This window comes from Azolla caroliniana, unplaced genomic scaffold (assembly GCF_043228905.1).
Source record: "Azolla caroliniana isolate FFs.n. ecotype wild unplaced genomic scaffold, voAzoCaro1.0.p SCAF_12, whole genome shotgun sequence".
Lineage (NCBI taxonomy): Eukaryota > Viridiplantae > Streptophyta > Polypodiopsida > Salviniales > Salviniaceae > Azolla > Azolla caroliniana.
This window is the reverse complement of record NW_028230447.1, coordinates 9,763,241-9,785,603: the sequence shown is the minus strand read 5'-3', so window position 1 is coordinate 9,785,603 and position 22,363 is coordinate 9,763,241. Positions and strand designations below refer to the sequence as shown.

The following is a 22,363-nucleotide window of genomic DNA, read 5'->3' as shown; positions in this document are numbered from 1 at the left end:
ATTATCGAGGCTTGAATAAAGTGACCGTTAGAAACCGATATGCTCTCCCATTGATCTCAAGCCTTCTAGAACGCCTCAGTGAAGCAAAGTATTTCACGAAGTTAGATCTTCGAGGTGCCTACAACCTTGTTCGAATTCGTCCTGGGGATGAATGGAAGACGGCGTTCCGCACTCGCTATGGTCATTTTGAGTACACAGTGATGCCTTTTGGCCTCACGAATGCACCAGCAGTCTTCCAACATATGGCGAATGATATTTTTCGAGACTTCCTCGATATCTTCATCATTGTTTACCTGGATGATATCTTGATCTACTCAAAAACTCAAGAAGAACATGATATACATGTTCGCCAAGTTTTGCAACGGCTACGAGAGTATGGTCTCTATGCAAAATTGGAGAAGTGTAGTTTCGACCAATGTCAAGTGGAGTTTTTGGGGTACATAGTCTCTTCAAATGGCATCTCTATGGATCCATCAAAGGTTCAAACAATTTTGGATTGGCAAACACCACAGTCCGTGCGAGATGTGCAATGTTTTTTGGGGTTCGCAAACTTTTATCGCAAGTTCATCAAAGATTATTCAAAAATTGTGTTGCCCCTCACTCAACTGACGCACAAGAATCGATCATTTGTATGGAGTATAGATGCGAACTCTGCATTTGAGGGTTTAAAGCAAGCATTTACATCCGCACCAATCTTAATCCATGTCGATCCAATGAGGCGCTTTATACTTGAAGCTGATGCATCGGATTTCGCACTCGGAAGTGTACTATCCCAAATTGGTGATGATGGTGAACTGCACCCGGTGGCTTTTCACTCACGAAAATTTGAAGCCGCAGAAATCAACTATGAGATTCACGACAAAGAGCTTCTTGCCATTGTGGATTCTTTTCAACAATGGCGTCATTTTCTGGAAGGTTCTTCTCAGCAGATTATTGTCTACAATGATCATAAAAATCTAACATACTTTCAAAGTGCTCGAGTCTTGAATCGACGACAAGCTCGTTGGGCGCAGTTCTTAACTCGTTTCGATTTTGTAATTCTATATCGCCCTGGGATGCAACAAGGAAAAGCAGATGCTTTATCTAGACGTTCGTATATGGAACTTCAACCTGGAGAGGCCGCATTTGAAAGCCAAAAGCAAATCCTCTTAGGTCCTGATCGTCTACGAATAATGGCAATGCATACCATCAACACACCGGGAGATTCAAGGCTTCTTGATTCCATTCGTGAGCAGATTGCGACTGATGCGTTCGCCCAAGAGGTTTTGAGCCATATTATCCCAAATCGTGCATCTAGCTCCCAAACTCAAAATCCTCATCTAGACTACACCCAGTTTAGTTGGCATGATGGGTTACTTTTTCGACAAACTCTCTTGTATGTGCCTGACGGTCCTTCTCGACTCAAAGTCATGCAACAATGTCATGACACACCAATGGCGGGACAGTTTGGCATCCACAAGACTTTTGAGTTGATTTCTCGCCGATATTGGTGGCCACGGCTTCGCCATTTTGTTACGGATTATGTTCGTAGCTGTGATACATGTTGCCGATCAAAAAAACCTCGACATCATCCATATGGCTTATTACAGCCCATGCCTATTCCGGAGAGCCCATGGAAATCTATTTCCTTGGACTTTATTACGGATCTTCCACCTTCCAAGGGATTTGATTCGATTCTCACGGTTGTCGATCGTTTTACGAAGATGGCACATTTCCTTCCATGCACAAAGACCATTACTAGTCAAGAGACAGCTGATTTACTCATGCGGGAGGTGTTTCGCCATCATGGTCTTCCGGATGATATTATCAGTGATCGGGGTCCCCAATTCATCTCGAAATTTTGGCGGCACATGTTCAAACTCTTACATACTTCTTGTAAACTCTCTTCCGGCTACCATCCAGAGACTAATGGGCAGAGTGAGCGCACCAACCAAACAGTCGAACAATATCTACGTTGTTTTGTCAACTATCAACAAGATGATTGGGTGGATTTACTACCTTTGGCAGAATTTGCTTATAACAACTCCGAGCATTCTTCTACTGGATATTCCCCATTTTTTGCAAACATTGGGTACCATCCTCGTTGGACGATGCTTGAACATCCTGAACTCCCAAAAAACCCAGGTGCTGAAGATCGGCTCACTCGACTCCAAGAAGTTCAGGATATGCTTTTGCATCATTTATGTGAAGCCCAAAACACTCAAAAGAAGATTGCTGACCGTCATCGGCGTGATTCATCGACTACATTTCAAGTAGGCGATCGTGTATGGCTCTTACAAGGTAGCATTAAAACGACCCGACCTTGCTACAAATTGGATTATCAACGTTTTGGCCCATATGTCATAAGTGGTAAGATCAATGATGTGACATTTCGTCTTGATCTTCCTCCTCATATGCGTCTTCACCCGGTCTTCCATGTTTCACTTTTGGAGCCCTACACAACGAGCTCTATTCCGGGTCGTGTTACACCTCCCCCACCTCCAATTGACGTTTCCAATGGCTCTGAATATGAGGTTGCCGCTATCCTCGACTCCAAGATCATTCGCAACAAACTATACTACTTGGTTGATTGGTTAGGCTATACACCTAATGATCGAACATGGGAGCCTGCCGAACATCTTGCCAATGCCTCCGACATGGTTGTTGCATTTCACAACCAATATCCTCATAAACCAAGTCTGAACTCTTTTCTTCCGACTCGTGCAACTCATCATCGAAAAGGGGGGATAATGTCATGAAGACATACATCTTGGCTTATCATGACATTCATCTTGGCGAACCAGGAATCGAACCCATAACCTCTTGGTTTACATATTGTACTTTAACCATTGTAATAACATATGTGAGATGTAATCATAATAATTATATGTTTAGTTATTACGAGATATTTAGAACATTCTAGATTATTCTAGAATGTTCTTGAATATTTCATGATTATATTTATTATTATTATTATTCATAAATATCTAAAATATTCTAGAACATTCTAGAATACTCCATAAGGGCCTATAAATAAGAGTCCATACACTCATCACAACTCATTCGGTTCAACACCAGTCTTTAGCCCTTAGCCTACTCCTTGTAATCTTCTTTCTCATAATATAATCGCATTCCCATTTCTTATCTCTCACTTATACTTTTCTCTCTCTCGCACTCTCTCCCTCTTTCACTCTCTTTTGCTATCACTATCGCTATCTCTACCGCTCTCGCCATCTCTATCGTTATCGTTATCTCTATCGCCATCTCTCTCTCTCTGCTTCCTACTCAAGAGTCACGACACACGAGATCTTACCTCTCTTTCTACCTATTCATTACAAGCCTTATCTCATATTCTTCTTTCTCATAGTCCAAAAACCTCAGTGGTTCCCACCTAACTCATGCAACGATCTGTTATCCTGATGTGGCGTGCTCGAGAGTGGAAAAAACCGGCGAAAGGGGGGGGGGGGTCAAAAATGTGCACACAAAAGCGATTAGTTGTGCATATGCAAAATCAAAGGGAAAAGAAAGAGTAGAAAGGATGCATAGAAGCCCGTGCAAAAAGTAAGAGAGAAGAGAGATAAAATATAGAGGAGAGACATGCTCAGAATTTATAGAGATAGAATTATATATTATATAAGAGAGAGTTAGTGGGCTAGTGGATAGTCACATTGACTACTAGCTAGAGGTGCATGGTTTGAATCTAAACTTATAGTGCAACGTGATTTAAGGAATTTTATTCCTTTTTCATTGAACACAAATTTGACGACCCCCCCTTCTTTTTTTCCTATAAAAGGAGGTCGAGGGGGGCTCATTTGGGAGGACGTTTTGGGAGGAGGAGACTATCGCCAATTTTCCTTTGAAGCTCTTCATCTTCTTATTCACCACTTCTCTTCATCTCATACCCCTTCATTCGCCCATCACCACGTGCTCGTCTTCTTCGCGTCGGCGCTCAAAGTGCTCGTGAGCCCAAGCTTCGTTGGTTCTACGTTGGTCTGCCCCGTTCGTCGTTGCGAGCCCATTTGCTCGCCGTTCAGGTGGTCGTGGTTTGTTGGGATTGGCATTTTGGTGGTGCTCGTGTGTTCATCTTCGCCGTGTTCGGATTTGCTTTTGTCTCTAAGGGCATTTAATATTTATGTTTTGATTGAGCTTGTGGCTAACTATAAGTTGCCATTGTAAACAAAACCCTATTTAAAAAGGGTCCTCTTGCATTGGAATCGAACACGTATTTATCTCTTTGGTCGATATCAATCGTGTTTCTTTCTCTCCGTCTTTCTTTATTCATGTCTTCCTTCTACGTTTGGCCGTCTTGTGACGAGAAAGCGTTTCAAGCGTGCCCATGCAACTCTCCTCCTCATAAAGACGTACGAGCATTTTTGCGTGTGTTTGTGTCTTCCGTGTACGTTCGGCCGTCCTATGACGAGGGACCGTTTCGGGCTTGCCCATGCAGCTCTCCTCCTCATAAAGGCGTACGAGCATTTTGTGCGTGTGTTTGTGTCTTTCTTGTACGTTCGGTCGTCTTCTGACAAGGGGACCGTTTGGGCTTGCCCATGCACCTCTCCTCCTCATAAAGGCGTACGAGCATTTTGTGTGTGTGTTTGTGTCTTCCTTGTACATTCAGCCGTCTTGTGACGAGGGGGCGTTTCGGGCGTGCCCATGCACCTCTCCTCCTCATAAAGGCGTACGAGCATTTGTGCATGTGTTTTGTGTCTTCCTCATACGTTCGACATCTTGTGACGAGGGAGCATTCGGGCATGCCCATGCACCTCTTCTCCTCATAAAGACGTACGGACATTCGTGTTTGTGTTATCGTCCCCTTGTGTGTTCATGTTGCGTGCTCATCTTGCTTGCACCCATTTGGTCACTTGGCTTGTGTGGTAATCTCAGAAGGTCGACAAGTCGTGATCAACGAGAGCCACCGGCCTCACAAAACAAAGGGCAACGAGACCTTGCTCAGGAAGGGGTCAGGAAGTAGTATTGTCGTAAAGCTAACCTTGGGTCTTCTCTATCCCTAGATGACTTCGCGGGATACAACCGGAAAGGGGAACACCTCGACCATCTTAGGTTATTCTTGCAAAAGTGCAGAGGATACCGGTTAAGCTTAAACCCGACAAAGTGTGTCTTCGGTGTGACCAGCGACACATTGTTGGGTCATATTGTTAGCAAGGAAGGGATTCTCGTGGACCTGGATAAGGTCAAGGCTATTTTACAGGCGCTAGCACAAACGACCGCCAAGGCTTTAAGCCGGTTCTTAGGACAGATCCGGTGGCATAGCCGGATGCTCCGGTACTTGGCAGACCTCGCCACGACACTACACGCAATTGTACACCGGACACCATTTAATTGGACGGATGAAGAGGACAAGGCTTACCCGCACTCAAGGTAATGCTATCACAAGCACCAGTGGTATAACCCCTGAACTGGTCAAAAGAGTTCCATGTCTTCGTGGACGCGTCGGATATCGTAATCGACAGCGTACTCATGCAACTTACCGAACCGAAATGGTACCGGTCGGTGTACTACGGTAGTCGAAAGCTTTCAAAGGTGGAGCGGAATTATTGCACTCTGGAAAGAGAAGCCGTAGGAATGATATATAGTGTCACCAAATACCGACATTATTTGTTGGGCCGCAAGTTTTCATTCCATGTAGACTATTCAATGCTTTTATACTTGGTCTCGAAGGCATCACTCACCGGCAAGCTGGCCCGATGGACATTATTATTACACGAATTTGAATTTGAGATCTATCACCGGCCCGGTATGAAACATGGGGTTGCCGATTACTTGAGCCAGTTAGAATCTGGAGAGCCAAATACCGACATTATTTGTTGGGCTGCAAGTTATGCCGGTGAAGCTACGACAAGGAAAATATGTCGCAATGTCTTATGGTGGCCAATGACACTAAAGGACTCGGTTCGATATACAAAGGAATGTGATCTGTGTCAAAGAATGGGTTAGCCAATGGAACAAGCGCGCATGTTGCACCAACCGGTACTACCTCTAGAGCCATTCCAAAAATGGGGCTTGGACTTCGTTGGACCATTCAAGCCACCAGCAATGCGAATCCGGAATAGGTACATAATTTTCACCACGGATTACTGTACAAAATGGGTGGAAACCAAGGCACTACGTGACAATACCGTGAGGTCAACGACAAAGTTCTTGTACGAGTACATCTGGTGCCGGTCTAGATGTCCAATCGAATTAATCAGTGACCAAGGTGGACAATTTCTTGGTCAGGTGGTTGAAAGCCTAACAACATTTTATGTGGTCGTGCACAATCGAAGCACCCCTTATTACCCACAGGCCAATGGATTGGCTGAATCTACAAAATAAAACTCTGGAGAACATTCTCTAGAAGATTGTCAATGAGAACCGAACCGATTGGGATACAAAGTTGCACAACGCGTTATGGACTTACCAAACGGCATACAGAATACCATTCCAGTTAGCGTTTGGTTTCGAAGCGGTGATGCCAATTGAATTCCAGATTCCAAGCTTACGGATATAGGTCCGGGAGCGGTTGAGCGAGAAGGAGTCGGGAAAATCCAGTTAGCAGCACTATGCGAGCTGGAGGAACACCGAGTAGCGAGCCTAATGCAAATGGAACTCGAGCAACGACGAAGAAAAGCATTCGTCGACCGCCATCAAAAGGGTAATAAGAAGATGTTTGGAATCGGCAAGTTGGTACTAGTGTTCCAGACCCGGATGGGAAAGATGTCGGGGAGGCTACGGTTCCGGTCGACTGGACCATATTTGGTAACACGAGAGTTCAACAACTCATATCAGTTGGGAACGTTAGCTGACGAGGTGCTGGACAAGTGGGTAAATGGGTTCCGACTTAAACCATATTATGGATCCAAGCCACAGAACCCGTTTCATCAACCAGAGAACAATGCAGACATAGGCAACGGCAAACCGCTAGCTAACAACCATGAAGACAAGGGAGCTAGGGTTACCGAGTAACCGGAACTAAAAAAAAGAAGAAAAAGAAAACTGTTGCTTTTATTGTACACGACATGCATGCACTGGAATCGAAAAAGGCGCCAAGCATGGGAACAAGAAACCTCCGCCTCGCAAAGTCTCTTTCATTTCCCAAACATTGAGCACTGAGCACAAGTGAATAGACGCACGCTAGAAGCACAGACAAGCACATCTACCCTACCTACCCTTCTCCTGAAACACTAACCAAGTTTTTTGGGGAATATTCCCTCGCTAGTAAGGCTCACCGGACTTAGGGCGACGAGGACCCCCCTGTTCAGAGAAGTGGCTCGTGTCTTCCACGAGTATGGGTTCGTGTACCCCCGACCCCCGGCAATGCCAAAGAACGAAACCGGTTTCATCATTGCTACGTACACAAGGGTGCAAGTGGATTGGTCGGTAGTCATCGCTGATTGTTTGCGAACGGCGATAGAATCGGTGCAGAACGGGAATAAATTATGAACGGTCGTGGCTCAATGGCTGACTCTTTTGGCGCCACCGATGGACCTGGTAAGGACTAAGAAGCGGGTTCAAGTAACAGAGACCACGCCTAACAAATCTTTAGAACGGCAGCAACTTCTGGCCAAGCACATGTTTGGATGGAAAGAGGGCATTACCTCACAGCAAGGGAAAGAGCCGCCTAGCCAGAAGAGGCAAGCAGAGACATGCCTCTGAAAATCAAGCTATGCTGACAGGAACAAGAGTTGGACCCCTTGACAACATAGATCAATATCAGGACCCAAGAGGAGGAGGCAGAGGAAGACCCCGTCGAGAACCTCCTGCATCGCCAGAAGTGTGGTGATGCGGAGCAGAAAGGGGACAAATCGGGTCCGGTGAAGGACAGCTCACTGACACCCCACTCCGAGGGACCGGAGCCAAGGAAGGAGGCGGAACCGGTTCAACCAGAACCGATGGAAGAACTACTTGTGCAGCAAGAAACAATAGTGCCAGTGGTTCAAGAACCGGTAATTGAATTGCCTACCTCACCGGGGTAGCAGGCACAACAAGAGCAGGAGTTGTTGTTGTAGTCAACAATCGAAAGGGGGCTTCCATGGAGAACAAAGGCCTCACCAAAAACTAGAACCGGCACGACAAAAAGGCAATGGCTACGGTGGATCGGCGAGCAGGTGGCCGAGGTGGTGTGCCAAAAAGAAATGGAGGAGATAGCACAGGGGGATCGGTTGTTCGCCACAAACGAAGAGCTTGAGAAGGCCCGGTGGAGGATCCGAAGCATGGATGAAGAAATTGCGCACGCTAAAGCAGAGGCGGCTAAGCAGGTGACAGAAGGACAAAGACTACCAGAATCGGTGGCTCCGGTGAATGAACAGACTAATAAGATGCTGGTAACTGAAATAGCACCGGATGCAAATAAGGCACAAGAATAAGCACTAGCAACTCTCAGAGAGGAATTGGCAGAGGCCTTAAGGGCTAGAGAACGAGACCTAAAGAAGGCAGTGGAGGAAGAGCAACGAAAAACGGAAAATCTACGGAAAGGTCATCAAGCATATGACCGATTGAAGAAATAAAAAGACAAACTCCGGTGATCGGCGGAAGTTGAGATCGAATGGCTCCAAGAAGAAGTCCTGCAATAAAAGGATTGTAAGGACCGGTCCCAACACCAAATCAATCAGAGGCTGTAACAGAAAACGGAGGATTTTGACAGATTGCACCGGGATCACGAGCACCTAGAGGCGGAACACAAGAAATTGATGGCAGAAGGTGACCGACAACTAGAAAAGATGCGGGAACTCTGGGATGAAGTCCATAGGACGACAACAGCATTGGCGGATGAAAGGACCAAGGGAGTCGAAGCGGCAAAGATGCTAGCAGAAGCGGCGAAGGACAAACTGGAGTGTTGAGAGACAAGCTCAACATCGGCCGGATCGGCTGAAGAAGCCGAGGACCGGATCGGTTGGGATCGATCGGTTAGGCCGAGTGCGTAAACCGGGAGGCCGTTAGGAAAGATATTCCGTGATGTCAGTACTTTGTTCAGTCCTTCTAGGACTTGTATAAAAGTATTCACTGAGCACGTCTTATGTACAGACTGAGTATTATTGTTGAATATAGTTTTTTGTGTTTCTCTCTCTGTCTCTCCTGCGTATACCGTGTAAGCCCAAGCTCTCCATTGAACCTGAGTTTCCTCTCTTCTGTTCAGTCTTCCTACTTGCTTCCGCATGCTACTTCTTACATGGTATCAGAGCGCGAGGGTTGAGAACCTCCCTGCAGCCAACACAACTTGACGAAGAAGAACAAGAAGAATGATGGATAGAGGCATGGCGAGCTCGCTTCCAACAGAGAAGCTCGACAGAACCAACTACGCTTCTTGGTCCTACAAGATGCACCATTACCTGCTCGGGCACAGCTACTAGAGTTATGTCGAAGGAGCTAATGACGCGGCACCCGAATCGACACACAGAGACTTCCCGTCGTGGGAGCAATCGGCGAGCAGGGTATTATACTGCTTTGCGTCATGTGTGGGCGAACAACTATTGAGCTATGTTTGGGATGCAAAGACGCAGAAGGGTGCATGGAAAAATCTGAAGAAGATTTTCGCCGCGAGCACCACAGCCAGGAAGCTTCAGCTCCGACAGGAGTTAAGCAACCTACAACAACGCGACTTGTCCGACTCTCGAAGATCAAGGATATCTGCGATTCCCTCGCCTCCATAGAGGTGAACATCGAGGAGAGCGAGATGGTCCAGATCTGTCTCTGAGGTTTGGCGTCGAAGTTCGGAGCGTTCCGAACAGCTGTGTGTACCCGGGAGAATATGCCGTCCTTTTTCGACTTACAGTCGATGCTCCTAGTAGAGGAGAACCACGCGGGTGTGTCTACAAGCACGCACACCGACAGCAGAATGTTGTACATGGAGGGAGATAGGCCCCGTGGACGTGGAGGACGAAGTGAGTCGGCGCGCAATGGAGGCGGCTGACGAGATCAAGGAAGAAGGCACCGAAGTGATGCCGACAACAATTCCGGACCCTCCGGAAACAGGGGGAGTCGAAGCGATGAGAACCGGCAAGGGAAGGCCATCGCGGAGTGCTGGTACTGTGGCAAGAAAGGCCACAGGGAAAGTGAGTGCTGGAAGAAGTGCACCGACTCGAAGAGAACCAGTTCCGGAAACGGCTCCGGACATTACCGACAAGGGAAATCGGCAGCGATCGCACTACGCCAAAGACTCCGGGAGAGCCGGAGAAGGGTCTGTCTTCGTGACGAGACATGAAGTGAACTCAATGAAACAGAGCACCCCGAGATCAGACGAGGTGTGGTACGTAGACTCCGGAGCGTCAAACCACATGACGAGCCATAAGGAGTGGTTCTCGTACCTTGAAAAACCGATGCAACCTGGAGTAGTCGCAACTGGAGATGACACTCCGCATCCGATTGCGAATGTCGGAGAAGTTTCCCTTAGCCATGTCGGGAAGAAAGGGAAACTCATGAACGTACTGCACGTTCCGACAATCACGAAAAACCTGGTCTCGGTCGGACAGATCGTTGACCAAGGGATGGAGGTTCGGTTTACACACCTCGGGTGCTTCATTGAGGAAGAAGGCCGTGTGATTGCGCAAGGGCGCAGAGACGGGAGGATGTTCATCCTCGACTCCATTAACGGCGGCACCGCAATGTTCGCGAAGGGACAAAAGTTCGAGTCAGACATCGACTTGTGGCACAAGTGGATAGGCCACGTCAACTACCAGCGGCTTCAAGATCTGCAATCGAAATAGGTAGTGTTCGGATTGCCCAAATTTAGTGGCTGAAAGGCACAAATTTGTGAAGCCTGCCAGCTCGGGAAGCAACACCGACTTCCTTTCCCAAACGAGCGAAACCAGAGCCGGAACAAGCTCAACCTTATACACTCCGATGTGTGGGGGCCGGCACAAAATGTTAGTCTTGGTGGGAGCCGATATTTCGTCTCCTTCATCGATGACCACACGCGGCACATGTGGATCTACCTCATTGAGAGGAAGAGCGAAGTCTTCGACTGTTTTCGGGACCTCAAAGGGTTCGTGGAAACGGAAACGGGACGGAAGATCAAGTGCCTGCGGTCGGTTGGCGGAAAAGAGTACTTTTCCGGTCAATTCAACGGTTATCTACAACAAATGGGAATTCGGCGCGAATTTAGTTGTAGATACACGCCGGAGCAGAACGGCATGGCCGAGAGGAAGAATCGGTCAGTTGTGGAAGCGGCACGGGCAATGTTGGAGGAGAAGAGCTTGCCGAAGTTTTACTGGGCCGAGGCGGTAAGGACCGCGGTATATATCCAGAACCGGATCGGAGACAAAGTGTCGGCGCACGAGCTGTATTTCGGAACGAAGCCGAACTTGCGACACTTGAGGGTGTTCGGTAGCATTGCGTATGTGCATGTACCAAAGGAGAAAAGGAGGAAGTTGGACGCAAAGGCTGAGAAATGCATCTTGGTCGGTTACTCGGACGAACAGAAGGGTTATAAGTGCTATAACCCTCGCACCAAACAAGCGAGTGTCAGCCGCGACGTTGTGTTTGACGAGTCTGCGACCTGGTACCAACCCCCGACTCTGAACCCTAACTCCAATCCGAGCTCTGACGATGAGGTCAGCGAGGCCGAGATGCCTCCGGATGAGCCCGAAGAGAGTCCAATTTCACTCCGTTTAAGTGGACCAAGTGGACGACTGAGTCAGTACGACCAGTCCGATGAAGAGCCGGCGAGTAGTGGAGACTCGGCCGTGCATTCCCCGCGCAGGAAGCCGAGGAGACGGCTTAGGCGCAAAGAGAAAGGGAAGAAGAAGGTGTCATATTCCGGCATGGATAAGAACGAGTCAGACCAACGCGAGTCCGACTCCGAGGGAACCGGTGACGGGTCTTTAAAGGTGAAGACCGCATCGACCGAGAAGGCCTCGACATCGGCTAATGTGAGATTACGCCGATCTACCCGCCAGAAGAATATTGTTTTGCGGTTCGGATACAACGAGTAGATGGCGCATCATTATGCGTACATGACCCGTGTAGCGGAAGTGCGTGAGCCGGAGAGCTACGCAGAAGCGGCTAAAGACACGAATTGGCGTGCCACGATGGAGGAAGAGATGCACACATTGGCGGAGAACGAGACCTGGGACCTGGTTGACGCACCGAGAGGGGTAAAACCGATCGGGTGTAGGTGGGTGTACAAGGTCAAGTACAACACCGATGGCTCGGTCAACCGGTACAAGGCTCGGCTAGTGGCAAAGGGCTACGCACAAAAACACAGCATCGACTACGATGAGACGTTTGCGCCGGTCGCGAAAATGACGACCGTCCGTGTTTTGCTCGCAGTAGCCGCGGCCAAGGGGTGGCACTTACATCAGATGGATGTAAAGAATGTGTTCCTGCAAAGTGACCTTGAGGAACAGGTGTACATGGTACAGCCCCCCGGATTTCACTCCGGAACGAACTCCTCGGCAGTATGCCGACTGAAGAAGTCCCTTTACGGACTAAAGCAAGCCCCGCGTGCCTGGAACGCGAAGATCACGCAATAATTGCGCCGGCTGGGCTTTGTCACATCAAAATCGGACTCTTCCCTGTTCATCCGGAAAGGTCGACTTGGACCGGTTAGTATTTTACTATATGTTGATGACTTGGTCATCACCGGCGCCAACCTACGAGAAATCGACCGCGTGAAGCTCTCGCTTGCGGCATCGTTCGACATGAAGGATCTGGGGGACCTTCACTACTTCCTTGGGATCGAAGTGATCCGTACCCCCGAAGGCATATTGATCAGCCAACGTCATTACGTGCTGAGTATGCTCTTCAAATTCGGGATGGCCGACTGTACGTCCGTCTCGACTCCTCTGGACAGAACCATCAAGCTTCGTCCTGATACGGGAAAGGTATGCGACCCGACGAGGTTCCGACAAATTGTCGGAAGCCTCATATACTTGACCATCACCCGGCCTGATCTCAGTTATCCGGTCGGACTGATCAGTCAGTTCATGGTGCGACCTACCGAGGAGCACCTTCAGTGTGCGCAACGCATACTTTGGTATGTCAACGGCACCAAGGACCGGGGACTGCTATATCGAACCGCTGCAGCCGCGCAGTTAGTCGGCTACACCGATGCTGATTGGGCTGGCAACGCCGCCGATCGCCGATCCACGTCCGGATACGTGTTCTCCCTCGGAAGTGCCGCGATCGCGTGGAGCAGTAAGAAGCAGCCGACAGTTCCACCGTCGAGCACCGAAGCTGAGTACCGAGGAGCGGCTGTCGCGACATGCGAAGCCATATGGTTGAAGCGGCTGCTTAAGGACCTGCAAGAGGAGGTGCCAGATCCGACAACGATCTACTGCGACAACCTCAACAGCATCCAGCTCGTGAAAAACCCCGTTTTCCACGCACGGACCAAGCACATTGAGGTGCACTACCATTTCGTCCGTGAGCGTGTCCTTTCCGGTGAAGTCGAACTTCAGTACGTTCCGACGGATCGGCAGACTGCCGACATCTTCACCAAGCCTCTTGGTCTGGACAAGTTGCGGCAATTCTCAGGTGCGCTCGGATTGCGTCACCTCAACGTGCCAAACTTGAGGGGGAGAACAGCCCACCAAGCAAGGCAGCAGGAAAGGATCGGAGACCGCGACACCACCGAGGCGGTTGACTCGGTTGTCAAGCTCGACTTCGGATCGGCTAAAGAAGTCGAGGGCGGACCCGCGGAAAAGTTCGGAAGAGGACAGAAGGGGAGCAACCGAAGGAGAAAGCCGAAGCCAACCATGCATGGGGAAGATGACACCACCGAGGGCGAGAAGACCGAAGAAGAGTTGGAGACAACCAACTTGGACGAGAGCGAAAACTGATCGGAGGTAGCTGAGTCGATTCGGATGTTTGATTCAAACACGCTGAATCAACCGAGGCCCAAGCGGAAGAAAAGGCAGCAGGAGAAGCGTCAACACCGCAATAGTAGAAGAGCTGATAAAGGCCGCATGAGCAAACAAGCCGACCGGAAGGGTCGAAGCGCGCGGAGTCGAACAGGTCGAGGAGCGCGAGCGAGGCGTGAAGCCAGGAGGAACCGGAGTTGTGAGCCCGAGGATCCCGAAGAGCCTCGAGTTGAGCTTGAGGGGGAGTGTTGAGAGACAAGCTCAACATCGACCGGATCGGCTGAAGAAGCCGAGGACCGGATCGGTTGGGACCGATTGGTTAGGCCGAGTGCGTAAACCGGGAGGCCGTTAGGAAATATATTCCGTGAGGAATATATTTGGGAGTTAGTGTAGGAGCTCTTGATGAGCATTGAAGTACTGTCAGTACTTCGTTTAGTCCTTCTAGGACTTGTATAAAAGTATTCACTGAGCACGTCTTATGTACAGACTGAGTATTATTGTTGAATCTAGTTTTTTGTGTTTCTCTCTCTGTCTCTCCTGCGTATACCGTGTAAGCCCAAGCTCTCCATTGAACCTGAGTTTCCTCTCTTCTATTGGGTCTTCCTACTTGCTTCCACAAGCTACTTTTTACATGGAGCTTATCTGGAAGTATCATGAGGAGATGGAACGAGCAAAGATGGCTTTGAACAGAGTTCAGATGACTTATCAGACGCAATTGATGCAATATAATGGGCAAGCGGAGGTAACCTCAATCCTCATAAAGAAATTAAAGGATGAAAAGAAGGCTGCAGAGGAGAGGTCAAAGATGGGACTTGACCGTATTCGAGATATTGTACTGACATGGAGGGATTAAAGGAAGAAGTTAGTTGAAGAAAGTTCATTATAGTGGTGGTCCAAATGGGCAAAGCAGGCAGCCGAGTTACAGGTCTTGCGAGCGGATGCGGAGAACTGGCAAAAGGACGGAAATAACTTCTACAAACTTGACGTGGAAAGTGTTGTGACCATACGGGAGGAGTTATCGGATGACTTCCTATCCTTGGCTGGAGAGCAACTAGTGGAGGTGGGCCGACTGCTGGAACAACTGGATACCCAACTCTTGTTGGAACGTTACGAACGAGAGCGGAGACAGCAAATGGAGCCTAGAAGAACGACGGCAATTAAGAGTAGTGATGAAGAGAAATCTCTGGAGTAGACGCCAAATGCAGTTGAGACTAGAGAAAGCCAGACAAAAGTAGCTCAAGAGGAGCAGCCGAAGGTAGCTGACCCGAAAGAGCAAGTGCAAGCCGGACAACAGGAGCAAGAGGAGCCTAGAACAGATAAGCCGGAGATGGAAGCCTGGAAGGGACTGGAGCCGAAAGGGATGAAAGCAGGAGAGGTGGAGCAGGCCGGAGAGAAACAACAACAACAACCACAACAACAAGCGGAGCAACTACCCGAAGAACCTGTAGAACCCTTGGACCAAAGCATTCTAGACATTTTGACAGACGAGTGATCAGGGGTGAACCGTGGGTTCGACGTACAATGTACTATCCCACAGGCGTGCCATGTGTTGGCCGGCAAAGCAAAAGGACCAGTTAGAATCTAGAATGTAAAAGGGCAATTTAATTAGGAATAGGGAGTTGAAATTAATAAGTATTATGTTATTTTGAGAATTAATCAGTATTATGAGAAGCAAACAGACGGACCCAGAATCGGTATGCCGATTCGGATCTGGACCGGAGCGTTGCCGGTTGCCGGTTGGCACCGGTTTGTAACTTTGTCGGAGACCTATAAAAGGACCCGGCAAGAATGTAATCAACGACGGATAATTAATAGAAGTGTTGTTGTTTATGTATGTTTAGTGTCTATCTGGTTACCATCTTGTGCTTAATATAAAATTAATCTTACGCGTGTGTTACAACTAATTAAGAGTGTCGGTTAGTAACCGGTTAAGACCCATTCGATACTACAGTCTATCCATATCTCCCTGTACCACCCTTTGGTGAATTAGAATTAGAATTAGAATTAGAATTTTTATCATCCATAAAGAGGCCAAATTTGACCTATGGGACCAGAGTATACATGTGTTCTTGTTATATGTCTCCTTGCTAAGAAGGGGTATTCATATGTTGAAGCACAAAGTCTCTATGTGTTAATAAAACATACACATATGAGCTCAACCTTCTAGGTGGTGTCTTAAGGATGGATCTTAAGTTATCACTCCCTCTTAATATGTCAACATATCTTGAATGAATTGCACTATATGTCGAGCATGTGAAGAGCAAGTGACATTCATCCTCTACCATGCCTATCGGCCTCGGCCAAGTTTGTTCATTGGCACTGTTCTTCTCCCTTCCCATTCGGAGGGACCTGTCTCCCAACACCCGGAGCGTGGCTAAAAATATAGCCCGTGTTTCTTCCTCCGGAGGTGCGCGGGTAAGCTGACTGTGCATCTGTTGAAACCGGATGACAAATTGCGGGACGCTCTCCTCTGGGTCCTACCAAATGGTATAGAATAGGCCCTCCATTTCTCTCTGGTCCACCTCCTTTTGAAAGAAGTGCAAGAATTTTTCTTTCAAGTCTGCAAAGGTGGTGATGGTGCTGGGGTCCTGTGTCCGGTGCCATCTAGCGGCCGGTCCTTCCAATGTCACGCCGAATTCGTCTATCTTAGATCGTTCCTCTTCGGCCACGGTTAACCGTTGTAACACATGGTTCGCCTCCCACGTTTGCTGGAACGCGTGAACATGAGCCTCTGCGTCCGGGTCATCCCTATACTTGGAGTACTGGAATGGCATGTCGTCGTCCGGTGTCGGTGGTCATTCCTTCTGTTCCATCGGCGTCAGAGTTCTTTGTCGGTCTTCCCTTGCTGTTGCCGGCTCAACTTCCGGTGTCGGAGGTCTTTCATTGTCTTCTTCCGTCTCCGGAGGTTGCTCCACGTCTAGTGCCGGAGGTTCCTGGTCTGCCAACTCTAGTTCCGGTGTCGGTACTGTATCCGACTCCTCGTCCTCCGGTCCTCTTGGGGTGTCGTTACTACTGCGATAGTTCGTGTGCGCACTGTAACCCCCTTCCGAATCCGATTCCAGCGCTGAAAATGCTTCGGATTCGCCGTCTCTTCCGGCCAAGGCCTGGAGAAGGGATTCCGCTTCCCGGAGGTTGCTTAAGCTGCTTCCTTCGTCCGGGTAGGCGTCTTGTTGCAAACGGAGCGACTCCTCCGCCACTTTCTGGATCACTGTGGAAAATGATCAATCCAATCAGATTTCTTCCGTTGCTTGCTAGAAAGCCTCTCGCCACCTTCGTCGTTCAGCAAGTCTTCGTACTCTCTCCGTAACCGGGTCGTCTGTTGGCCTAGTCATCCATTCCGGCCGTTGTTCACTGCAATTGTGCAGGAATCGTAGTCGCCAAAAATTGTGTTAATCCTAGGGCCGGACAACAGCCTAACACAGGGTGTCCACTTAAGACACTTCACCAAAGGGTGTTACGGCAAGATAACTCACGGCACAACGCTTAATTAGACCTTAATCGATTACTTAACGACACATCATTAACATGCATAAGATATAACAATGAGTACAGAACGGTAATCAATACTGAAAGATTAAGGCAATAGGTTATATTAATTATCCGCTCCCGAGTACATTGTAACCGGGCCTTTATATAGGTCTCCGGTGCGAAATACAAAACGGTGCCAACCGGCACCATTTCGGGATCGGTCCGGATCCGGATCGGCATACTGATTCCGGTCCGTCCATCCACATCTTCTCATATATTCAGACTACTAATTACAAAAGTTCCCGAATAAACTATTCCTTTTCACACTCTGGTTTGGACCTCCTTAAGCCTTCTTGCCAGCTGGTAACAACGCTCGTTCGTGTTCAGTTCTCGGTGATGGCCGCATGGTCGCTCACGTCCATTTGTGTTCTACAGTTGGTCAGGGACACATGGTCGCTCATGCCCTTTTGTGTTTTTGATGAGGACCACAGATGGTCACTCACATTCTAGTTCTCGATGAGGGCCACACATGGTCACTCACGCCAGTTCGTGTTCAGTTCTCAGTGAGGGCTGCATGGTCACTTCGTGTTCCAATTCTCAGTGAGGGCCGCATGGTCTCTCACGCCCATTGGAGTTCGTGTTCCAACTATCGGCAAGGACTGACATGGTCTCTCATGCCCGTTGGTGTTCGTGTTCCTTGTGACAACCGCACATCGTCACTCATGCCCGTTGGTATTCGTGTTCCAATCTCCGGCGAGGACAACACATGGTCGCTCACTCCAGCTATTGTTCGTGTTCCGGATCCTTGTGAGAACCAACATGGTCGCTCATGCCTGCTGTTGTTCATGTTCCAATTCCCATCCACCCCTACACCACGCTTTCAAAAAGCCAGCCGAAAAGGGCAAGATAATGTCACGACACAACGAATTCGGTAAATACGTAGTTAGTGAAGATTGAACATGCACCCTCATAGCTACAAGATGTCATGTTCTACCATTTTGATATGAGCATGCATTTGTATATAATGGTTTAGTATTCTATAGTCTAGCATATAATACATTTCAGAATCAAAATATTCTACTCAGTAGTATATTCTAGAAATATTTTACGACATATTCTAGATGAGTATATTCTAGAGATGTTTCTCGAGTATATTCTAGAGATATTCAATCTCAGAACATCTATAAATATTTGTAACCTCCTTGGTCCCTTTCAAGGTTTTCAACACCTGTCATCGATACATCTATCTAGTATTCGCATTTCGCCTCATCTTTATCTCCTTGATCTTTATTTCTGTCTTCACGCCCTCATGTCACTCACAACATCTAGCATTCCTAGCCTTGTTACATCTAGCTCCAAGTTCATCCGTCGCTCGTAGCCCCGTCATATGTGCTTCTTCCTAGTTCGCGCTTCGTGTGTCCGTGACAATATCGGACCATTTGGACCTTTCTGGATGAACAGTGAAGAGTTTGACATCAAGGCTGCAAACCCCATGTTATGCAACCGGTGCGTGATTTTTGAATTCCAAGTGAAGGGGGCTTGCTTTAGTCGGCAGAGTGTCGACTTGTTCATCTTTGACCGAAACCCAGGGGGCTAGATCATGTACACCCGCTCTTCGAGGTCACCTTGAAGAAATGCATTCTTCACATCCATCTGGTGAAGATGCCAACCCCTTGTCACGACAACTGCCAGCACCACACGAACTGTCGTCAGCTTCACTACCGGAGCAAAGGTCTCGTCATAGTCGATTCCATGGGTGTACACGAATTGCTTGGCCACTAACCAGGCCTTGTATCTGTTGACCAAATTGTCAACATTATACTTCACCTTTTACACCCACTTGAAACCGATCGGTTTGCAATGTTGGGGAGGGTCAACCAGGTCCCATGTATCGTTGGCATCGAGTGGCCGTATCTCTTCCTCCATTGCAACGCGCCAATTCGCGGCTTTTTCCGCCTCTGCGTAGCTCTCCGGCTCACGCACTTCGCCACCAATCTGTCATCTTCCTTTTCCCTTTTTCTTTGTGCATGAACTGTCTCCTTGATTCCTTACATGGGGAAAGCGCGGCCGACTCACCAGCTCTTCATCTCACTGATTGATCCTACCCAATCGCTCAATTCTAACCACTAAACTACGACCACGGAGTTTGTGTTTCCAAATTGGAACCAAGTTTTCACAACCGCAACATGGAGTTGTAACCATTAAGTACTGCCTTTCCAGGTCTCATGCATAAATTCCTAGTTACACTCTATATAACATATTGTGGTATTACCACAGATCCTATCCAAGGCCCCACCTAACAAGGGTCACATTGACCACACCCAAATTAGGGCCCCAGCAAGCCCCCATAATTAGAAGTGCTAATAGGAGCAGGAAAACACCCACCACGCTAAGAGTAGCATATAAGATGTAACTTAGAACATAATGGAAAGCCCGGAGCTATTTTGAGAGCATTTCACATCTTGGTGGAGTAGACGGGCAAAGCCGCCCTAACTCACGACCCCAAAAACACATGCCACGATGCATCACAACAACAACAACGACCACACAAACTCTGTGAATCCAGAATTTCTAGAACAACAAATTGAAGAACATCAGCCCACATCGCCAATCAGCCAACTGGTTCAGGCCCTCTCCAACATTATTTTGCAAGGTAACCATACTAACGAAGACATGTTGTTATTCCTCTTAGCACCATCCGAGTCACAACAGAATCTCTCGGACCCTCGAGTTTGCCCAAAACCATTCTCCTGGGCCCTCACGAAATAACTACTATGTTATCCATGTACAAAAGAGGGCCATAAATTTTTTTAATTGTGTCCTTTCTTCGACCTAGTACTTGCATTGCACATTGATGTGCTTAACATTGTTGCCCAGACACCGAAATTGACACCACTTAAAATATCACTCTCTTTCTTAACACTCTTTTGAAACATTATCAAGTGTGTACTTGTTTTGATGTCATCAACACCATGACAATTTGGCCGAGTGGTCTAAGGCGTTGGATTTAGGCTCCAATCCGACGAGGGCGTGGGTTCAAATCCCACAATTGTCATTAGAGAATTGAAAAAATTTAGCATTACCAAACTTTTCATGAAATAACAAATATGTTATTCTGGTACAAAAAAGGGCCATAAAAAATTGTAAGCAAGTCCTTTCTTGGATCTAATACTTGCATTGCACGTTGATGTGCTGAACATTCTTGCCCATTGACCTAAATTGACACCACTTAAAATATAACTCTCTTTTTTAACACGATTTTGCGATTTTATCAATGTTGTACTTCTTTTGATGTCATCAACACGTTAACAATTTGGTCGAGTGGTCTAAGGCATTGGATTTAGGCTCCAATTCGAAAGGACGTGGATGGGAATCCCACAGATGTCATTAGTAAATTAAAATATTTAGCATTACAGAAAATTTCACGACATAACTACTACGTTATTCTTGTAGAAAATAGGGCGCCACAAAAACTCAAACATATTCCTTCTTCGATCTAGTGCTTGCATTGCACATTGATATGCTTAACAATGTTGCACAGTGACCTAAATTGACACCACTAAAAATATCACTCTCTTTTTTATTACTCTTTTGCCACTTTATTTAAGTGTACACTTCCTTTGATATCATCAACCCATCGACAATTTGGCCGAGTGGTCTAAGGCGTTGGATTTAGGCTCCAATCCGAAAGGGCATTTTAACACTCTCCAATCCAACAGTTGTTATTAGAGAATTGAAAAAATCTAGAATTACCAAACATTTCATGAAATAACTACTATGTTATCCTTGTACAAAAGAGGTCCATAAAAACTTTTAAGTGTGTCCTTTCTTCGACCTAGTGCCTGTATTGCACATTGATGTGCTTCACATTGTTCCCCAGCCACCGAAATTGACACCACTAAAAATATCACTCTCTTTTTTAACACCCTTTTAGAAGTTTATCAAGTGTGCACTTGTTTTGATGTCATCGACTCAATGACAATTTGGCCGAGTGGTCTAAGGCGTTGGATTTAGGCTCCAATCCCAAAGGGCATTTTAACACTCTCCATTTTAACATTGTTGCCCAATGAAAATGTCACTCTCTTTTTTAACACTCTTTTACAACTGTCTCAAGTGTGTAGTTTTTTTGATGTCATCAACTCATCGACAATTTGGCGTTGGATTTAAGCTCCGATATGAAAAGGCGTGGGTTCAAATCACACCGTTGTCATTAGTGGATTGAAACAATCTAGCATTACCAAACTTTCCATGGAACAACTATTACATTATTCTTCTCCAAAACCGGGGCATAGAAAACTTTAAATATATTTTGTCTTCGACCTAGTGTTTGCATTAAACATTGTTGCCCACCCATTGAAATTGACACCACTTCAAATATCACTTGGTTTTTTTGCACTCTTATGCTATTTTATCAATGATGTACTTATTTTGATGTTGTCAACCCATCGACAATTTGGTCGTGTGGTGTAAGGCTTAGGATTTAAGCTCCAATACAAAAGCGCATGGGTTCAAATCCCACAGTTGTCATTCTTGGATTGAAACAATCTAGCATTACCACAATTTTCACGGAACAACTATTACGTTATGCTTCTCTGAAACAGGGCCATAGAAAACTTTAAACATATTCTTTCTTCCACTTAGTGCTTGCATTACACATTCTGTGCTTAACATTGTTGTCGACCCACTGAAATTGACACCACTTCAAATATCTCTCTCTTTTTTAACACTCTTTTGCAACTTTCGCAAGTGTGCACCTATTTTGATGTCATCAACACAGTGACAATTTGGCCGAGTGGTTGGATTTAGGCTCCAATTCGAAAGGGCGAGGGTTCAAATCCCACAGTTGTCATTAGTGAATTAAAATTATTTAGCATTACCAAACATTTCATGAAATAACTACTACGTTATTCTTGTACAAAATAGGGCGCTAGAAAACATTAAACATATGCTATTCTTGTACAAGATAGGGCGCTAGAAAACTTTAAACACGTTCCTTCTTAGATCTAGTGCTTGCATTGCACATTGATATGCTTAACATTGTTGCCTAGTTCCATTTTAACACTCTTTTGCAATTTTATTAAATGTGCGGTTCTTTTCTTGATGTCAATCCATCGACAATT

At 47.0% G+C, this 22,363-nt stretch overlaps 1 non-coding gene across 1 annotated transcript; it reads left to right on the top strand.

The window, feature by feature from the left end:
* Positions 1–20,217: 20,217 nt before the first annotated feature.
* Positions 20,218–20,298, top strand: TRNAL-UAG (transfer RNA leucine (anticodon UAG)). The gene has a single exon. It is a non-coding gene; the product is annotated as a tRNA-Leu (tRNA).
* The last annotated feature ends 2,065 nt before the right edge of the window (positions 20,299–22,363 follow it).